Genomic DNA, 7,609 nt, shown 5'->3' with positions numbered 1-7,609 from the left:
CTGTCCTGCTTGGCCAATGAGGATAACCAGCTGTGATTTCCCAACAGTGATTTCCTGTGGGATGTGTAATTCTGGGACACGCTAATCCACTGTTTACGCTTGTGTCTATTTAAGACCTTCCCTCCATAGTGGAAGGTTTGTGCATTTCATTTTTCTAGGTGAAATCCCCGACATTGTTTTCTTTGTGATCTACTACTACTCTCAACTCCCCGAGTCCCTTCCCACTACAAGCTCCAGCCAGCTAAAACCATGACTTGAGTCTTGCAAAAGCACCGACACTGTCAGTAGAAGGAAGGTAATTGTTTGGCTCAAGTACAGCAAGTACTTTGGATTTCCTGCCATTAACCACATTAAAGTCAACAGTACTTAAAAAAATAAGAAAAGCATCCACAGAGCTTTGAATTTCTAGAGCACCAGGGGATTTGGAAACCTGTTACAAACATTAATGAATTAATCCGCTCCAATCCGATAAGATAGCGATCCCTTCCTAGGTTACAGCTGCTGAGACCATCAGATCAATCATCAGATCATCAGCTCAACACAGAATTGCTTTAACTCTCTGTCCATTCAGTTTCATAACTGACTATTTTATATATTTGCCACACGAATGATGAAATATGCATAAAGAAGACCAAGACTAACTTGAGCTTCATACAACCCAAATCACCACTTCCCATTCCACTGACACATGAAGCTCAGCACTTACCAGGCTGCAGCAGTCCCACGCACACAAAAGGGGGCGAACAGATTTTGTTCAACTCCTTTTTAGTACAAAGCAGCCAGAAAACAAAGAAACCAACTTGAAACTATTAACAAAAAAAAAAGGACAAAATAATATTACCAGATCTACATCATCATAGGGACAACTGAAGCCCACTACTTCTGGGAAGTACAATATCCCTATTCCATAGCTGAATAAATAAATGCAGCTAGAGGTATCATTACATCGAAATCAGTGCTATTCCACAGAGGTAATGCTTTCCTAAACGATTTTGAGTAGAAAAATCACAGCCTACTCCAGGAACAGAAACAACCAGACCACCCTGCCCCTACACTTCATGTACACATATTCTCAGTAGTCTGGTGTTTGTAAAGAGGTTAAGGAAGAAAAGGGGAAAAAATATTAGTTATAATGGAAGAAACTCTTCTTCCAACTCCAAGGTATTTCTGTACCTCCTTTTCACATCCAAGTATTCCTTTTGCTTTTACAATTAGAATACAGCACCTCATTTTTGTCATGAGTTTTAAAATCAAGACAATACCATCATCTATAAAACATACCTACACTCACAATTTAACCAAATTAAAACACATTAAAGAAGTTTTCACATGCAAGAACTGCATTCCCCAAACCACTGCTGGAAAACAAAAGTACTTCAAGATTCAAAGTGCACACAACCAGCAGATCCCCCAGCAACTAAAACCATATTTCCTCATTTTCTCCCGAAGTCCTTGAGCTCACAAGAAACTTCAACTCAACTAAACCAGACACTTGCAGAAATAGGCACATGTATATGAAAGTTGAGGACGTGGGGAGAAAAGCTTTAAATAAAGATGATGCTTGATGGAGTGTGCCACTGCAGTTTCTCTACTCCAGGACAAATACCAGACAATAACTGAAGGGCAGTTTGGCATTTTCTCATGTGCCTCTTGCTTGTGTATTAAAATGGGGAGTGCTTTTCTTGGTTTTATACTTAAAGGAATGACATGCTAAGCAAAAAATACCCATGGACCCTCAGCAATTCCATACAGAGAAGTTAGCTTAAATGGCTCATCAAAATTAAAAGCTTTTTTTATATAAGTAGAGGTACAATCATTTAATGCAAAATGTTCCTAAAACAACCACAAGCAGATATTTACTTGACTTTGGTGACAGCTTATTCTCTTTTTTGGCTAACAATTACTGAAATAAATCCATTTCAAAGTGGCTGCACAGGCATTATTATTGCTTGGGCTGGTTTAACTAATTAAAATAGTTTCTCAAAATTAAAGGCCACAAATTCTTTTATGGATGGGAAGTTTTTAGTTTTGCTTTTAACTTTAGTTTAAAAAAGTTCTCAAATAGGCTGAAGCTAAATAAAATTAATTACATTTCCAAAAAAAAGAATGACCCCATCTTTGGCCAAAATAGATTAAGCAGCCATGGTTTAAACCCAGATGAAGCTGTTAGGTTTGCTGGCAGCACCAGCAAAGTGCCACAACTTCCAGCAATTCTCTTACTTTCTGACATTGCTACACATCCTACAGTCTGTGAGATCTAACATTCAGCCATCTCACCAGGGTACCTTTGAGCATTACACATCCACAGGCTCAACAACTGAGAAGCAAAAAGAAGACACAGAGAAACGTACAAAAGGGAACAAGATGCACAAGGTATCCCAACACTGCAGAAAGGAGAAGCACGGTATAGCAGAGACAGAACACCGCGCTGTGCACCAACACACCACATTGCTCCTCAAATGACACCTCCTATGAGTCAGAAATTAAACATTCTACAGGTCTACACTCAAGCAGGTGAATAAAAAACTACCTCCTCAGCAGGAGCAGCAGGGGAGAAGGCTTACACAGACACTAGTATTTTTCACAGCCGCGCTCTCATGCATCAGGCAACAAAAAGGACCGAGACAGATACCTTCAACTTCAGCTGAATTCCTCGCCACAGGCCAGTGGATGGGCAGATTCCTGCCCTTTCTTTTCTAGCAGCATGCTTTAAAGTTACACAAGAGTTCTACTTTGTAAAAGCCATGGTTTTGTCTGATGGATGAAAAATACCAAGTTCTCAATAGCTCCAGGTACATAAAAAGCTCATAACCTCAGGAATCCCAGCACAGCAAAAAGCAGCACTGCTCATCTGGCTTTGGCAAACCTAAGTTCCTGAAACCTTCATTTGTAAAGCACCTCAGCAGATTTTGGTGACTCACCTTCATGTGTTACTGCTTACAGCCACATAATGATTCTTCTCCTTCCTCCAGCCCCTGAGTAAGCTTCAACAAGCCAAGCACATAGTGACCCAAAGGTTATTTACCTCTTACAGCTCCTGATAATCTATATGATATGTATTGATCATCTGAGATAAAACATGAGAATCTCACCTAAAAGAAGAAACTACAACTGAACAGAATTCACGTCTTTAAAGGATTTTCTCTGGCCAACAAAGGAGTGCAGGACCTGACCACACAAGGAGTTAACACCCTCTGGGAATGATGGAGTATAATCTCAGTTTCCTCATATTCCCTGAGGTATGACCATAATGGCATTGCTTTAACATTTCATCCAGAATGTGACTACTGAAGCAATGCATAGGGAAAAATACAAAAAAAGAAAATGTATTTATCTGGGTTGCAGTAAACATGAAAGGAAAAAAAAAAAAATACCATCATTAGAAAAAGATCTGTCAAGTTCATGTGAATGCTCTGCATTTAGCTCTTGTTTTAGAGCAACAGTCTGTTATGTTGGCTCCTCTACAGTTTAATGATTTCCTGTTAAGAATTTAAAATTAGAAGCCTCCAACAACTTCCCCATAAACTATTTTCAAGGTTCCTTTAATATCCACATCAAGGAGTTATAGTAGGTTCATATGTTACCCATGTCAGTTCACTTCCTTCCCACTTCAAAATAAGCACATTGCAGGAAAATTCAGCAGGTTTTTTATTGTCTACTTAGAGCCTTTTCTCCCCCCCACGCTAAGTACGTCCAGTTATAGTAATTAAAAACATAAAACTTTCACATATACGAGCTCAGATTTAAGCCAGGAGAAAATGAGAACCTCTGGTCTGAAATAGCCTAAACTAGGATAGATTATGACCCAAATCCAATTTTTCCATTGATGAGTTAGCTTAAATCTTCAACTACATTCATACCAAACTTCATCTATGTTAACACATCCATTTCACAAACACATTAAATGCTTTTCGACAAGTACCTTACCTTTAATGAAAGCAGGCAAAAAACAATCTTGCACTGTTGGCATATGAAACAGATTCCATCTTTTTCATCCAGGCTTCCTAGATCAATATTCCTGCAAAACAGACACAGTATTTATTCAGGACTTTTTACTTATACATCTCAAACTATGCTGCACTGCTTATTCTTTTGACTAGGAAATAACAGTTGCAGTAGTTACGCTGTTACATCACATGTTCAAAATCATTTAAGTGTATAAAAAGGCAGAGCATCTGCAGGCATCCCACCTCAGTTCTTCACTGAGTCAGTGAAAGGACTCACAAATGCTAATCATCACCTTTCTGACAAAAATCAGCATCTACACCTATCCACCAAACACACTCTTTATGCGAGCACTTTCTGATTAATTTCACTTCAAAATGAGTCAGGTGAAACTGCTGCTGACTTAATGTGACCTAAGAACGCACCAGTAAAAGAGGCAATCCTTCTGCTTCTTGCATAGCCTCTGACAAATGTACAGCTCCAAATCTCACTGAAATATAAATCTATATACAACTGAAAAAAATGCAAACAAAAAAAAAAAACACCACACATTCTCAGTTTGCAGCTTAGCCATGGAGTCAAAAGTTGTGAGACAAGGACAACACTGATACTTTCTGCAGTAATTTGCAGACCAAACTGACTTGTTAGTCACGAAACCATGGTTTTGCATACAGGTTTAGAAAAGTTATGTGAACTACCTCCTAAAGCAGAGGTGAGCTTCAGCAGTTCACCGTTGTCCAGAAATAGTAACTTGGTAGTACCAATATCTGGTTGGGATTTCTGTTTCCTTTTAAAGAGTTTTGAGAATGTTTTTTGTGGTGCAGAACAACATCAGGCTCTAACCATATTCAACTGAAATTACACAACCATCTTTCTTTGCAGATGTAAAATCTCTTCTATATGGCCTTCTTCAACAAAGGGAATTTTGACAACCAAAAGGCTGTTTGATCTCTAGGGGCAGTTTTTTTACAATGAAAGTCTATGATTAGATTTTCTTTATACACTCACCCATTATGAGGCTTGTCTGCATCCCCATCCACTGCAATGATACACAGATGTAGAGAGCCATTGCACTCCATACGCTTTACATGTGAGTAGTTCAGATACCCAGATGCATCTTCAAAAGCTAAGATTACAGAAGACAGACTGACCAAATGCTTTTGCCTAAACAACATACAGTACCACTTTGCTTTCAGACACAGCAGCATTTGTAAATATCCTTTAAATATTTCCCTATATAAAGAAGACAAAAGAGAAAGATACCAACAAAGATAAGAATAACCATCAGAACTTCTGCCAACAATGCTGGAAATCAGAGAGACTTTCCAACATCTGCAACTATTAACAAGTAATTGCATTAAAATAATTTACGGATGTGAAAAGCACATCATTAAATGAAGCTATTTTGCCAATACAGCTTAAAGAAAAAGAATCCATTCAAACAGGATACCCCTTAAATTTAAATGTATTCGGAGAACTAACCAATTACTTGAAAAAACCCAGACTAGTCTGTTTTGCTATTAAGTTACTCTGAACAGTTACATATTACTTTAACATTAAACACACATACCCTGAGTCAAAGACTCCACTAACTCTCTAATAATACCTTTAAAATCAAAATATGTACCTACAAGATCACCAAGCTGTTCAATACACAAATATACAAAACCATACAGTACTAATAACTGCTACTATAGCTAGATTTTATTTCTACCTAGAGATTAAACACTTTTGCCATAAAGATTATGCTTCAAAATTTACCAACATGAATTACAGACTGAATACATAACACAATATACTTCAGAGAGAGTTTGCACCATGTCCTTCTTTCATAGATATGCTTATTTCTTCTCCTTTAATATGTATCCCATAGTTTTGTCTACAAAAAAAATACAAGCCAGTAAAAGGTTTTCCAAGACAAAAGGTTTTCTTTATCACAAAGCTCATTGCCACAGCACTGTCTTTAAAGGTCTATTTACCTTAGCTGTTATTGTCAGAATTCTCACTGGAGACTTTCTTTTAAAGCAAAATAAAGAACACTGTAAGTTCAAGAATTATCACTTTCTACATATTATCAGTACTTTTCACTTCAGACACTGTAAAACTGCTTTGTCTGTCCCTCCTAACAGGCCTCCAATGCTAACCCTTCCAAACCAACTCACTACAAAGTAACTGAAATAAATAGCCTCTGCCTCTTGAGGGGCTAATTGCCAATAGAAACCAGCTGCCTTTCCCCAACTGAAGAAAATCCCCACTGCCTCAGAAAATACAAGAAAAAACTGAAACCAGCAATAGGCAAAAGCAAAAAGAGGACAAAGCAATCTTCCATGGTCTGTTTATGTCACATTCCTTTCTTCCCACCCCATAACATTTCTTTCTCTAAGTAAAAGACAAAGAATAATGTCCTCTCGCAAAATGGGGAGAGCAAAGAATAACAACAATTTATTTAAAGCAGTCCCCAAAATGAAAAGCAGCAGCTCTGCCTCCTATAGTTTTAAAAGTAAGAACAAGAAATCACAGTAGCAGCCCTGTATTAGCTAAGAAAACCAAAATAAGACTTGATAGAAGGTGAAAAAGCTCCCAGTATACTTAGTGCACCTAGGTTTGGGGTGTTTTTTTCTATCCAGTGCATGATAACAAGCTTGAAAAATGAAAAATATTTAACTCTCAATAAAAACTTTATTTAAGGCCATAATAGAGCAGTCAAAGTTGAGTGATACTACTTTATTACAATGCCAAAATCTACACTAAGCAGTAGTCTCAGTGTCCTTGCCTGTGTTGCTCTGGGGTGGCTAAATCACTGGCTAAACACAGCACAAGCCTGTTTTAGACCAAATGATCCTAATTGCCTCTGCCTAAAAATCTACCATCTGTGTCTGAGAGCTACCCAATATGTTCCTAGTGGTGTGTGCAAGCCCTGCACGGAAAGCAAATTAGGAAGAAAAACATGCCTGAGACCACTTGATAAAAACGAGATATTGACAAAATAGAGTGCCATTTCCACGTGGGGTCACAGAGTCTATTCACACGGGTAAAAGGGTGTTTTTACCACACAGCAGCCAACGAGGAACACCAGATGATGCAGGTGCACGTTAGCAACTCCCCTCAAACGCCGGGCTCCCAAATAACGCTCACCTTGAGCTGCCAACACACCTGAAAGCCACAGAAGGCCCAATATTAGCAGTGTATTACCACAAGTTAAGCTGTAATTACCACACTTCAGCTTGGTCTGGGGCTGGGCAGGCTCTGGAGAGGGGATAACTCAAGGCCCCCATCTTGAGGCCTCCGGGGGTGGCCACCCCATTCTCCCCGTGCAAACAAAGCCCCCAGAGCAGCCCAGCCCCAAGCCCCACGTCGGATGTGGGGAAGACACCATTCCTGACCGTGGCAGTCATCTGAAGGCTAGGCCACATCCTGCCACAAGTCGCAGCCCTACCACAACACCTCGCTTCTTGCCTCACCCCCCTGCCCTCCTCCCCGGTATTCTCCCTCAGCCCCTCGACACAACCCCATAGCACTACATTAGCTTATTGCTGCTCTGGGGTTCCCCCTCTGCCCCGCGTTCAGGCGGATGAATCCCTTCCGTTCTTCCCCCACGTCCCCCGGGCTTCAGCCGCCGCCGCCGCCGTTCCCTCCCCGGGCAGGGCGGCGGGAGCCCCGGGGC

The sequence above is a fragment of the Pezoporus occidentalis genome, unplaced genomic scaffold (assembly GCF_034315485.1).
Source record: "Pezoporus occidentalis ecotype Australia unplaced genomic scaffold, CSIRO_AGI_Poc_V1 ctg192, whole genome shotgun sequence".
NCBI classification, from domain to species: domain Eukaryota; kingdom Metazoa; phylum Chordata; class Aves; order Psittaciformes; family Psittacidae; genus Pezoporus; species Pezoporus occidentalis.
The sequence above is the reverse complement of the archived record's forward strand: the minus strand, read 5'-3'. Positions refer to the sequence as shown.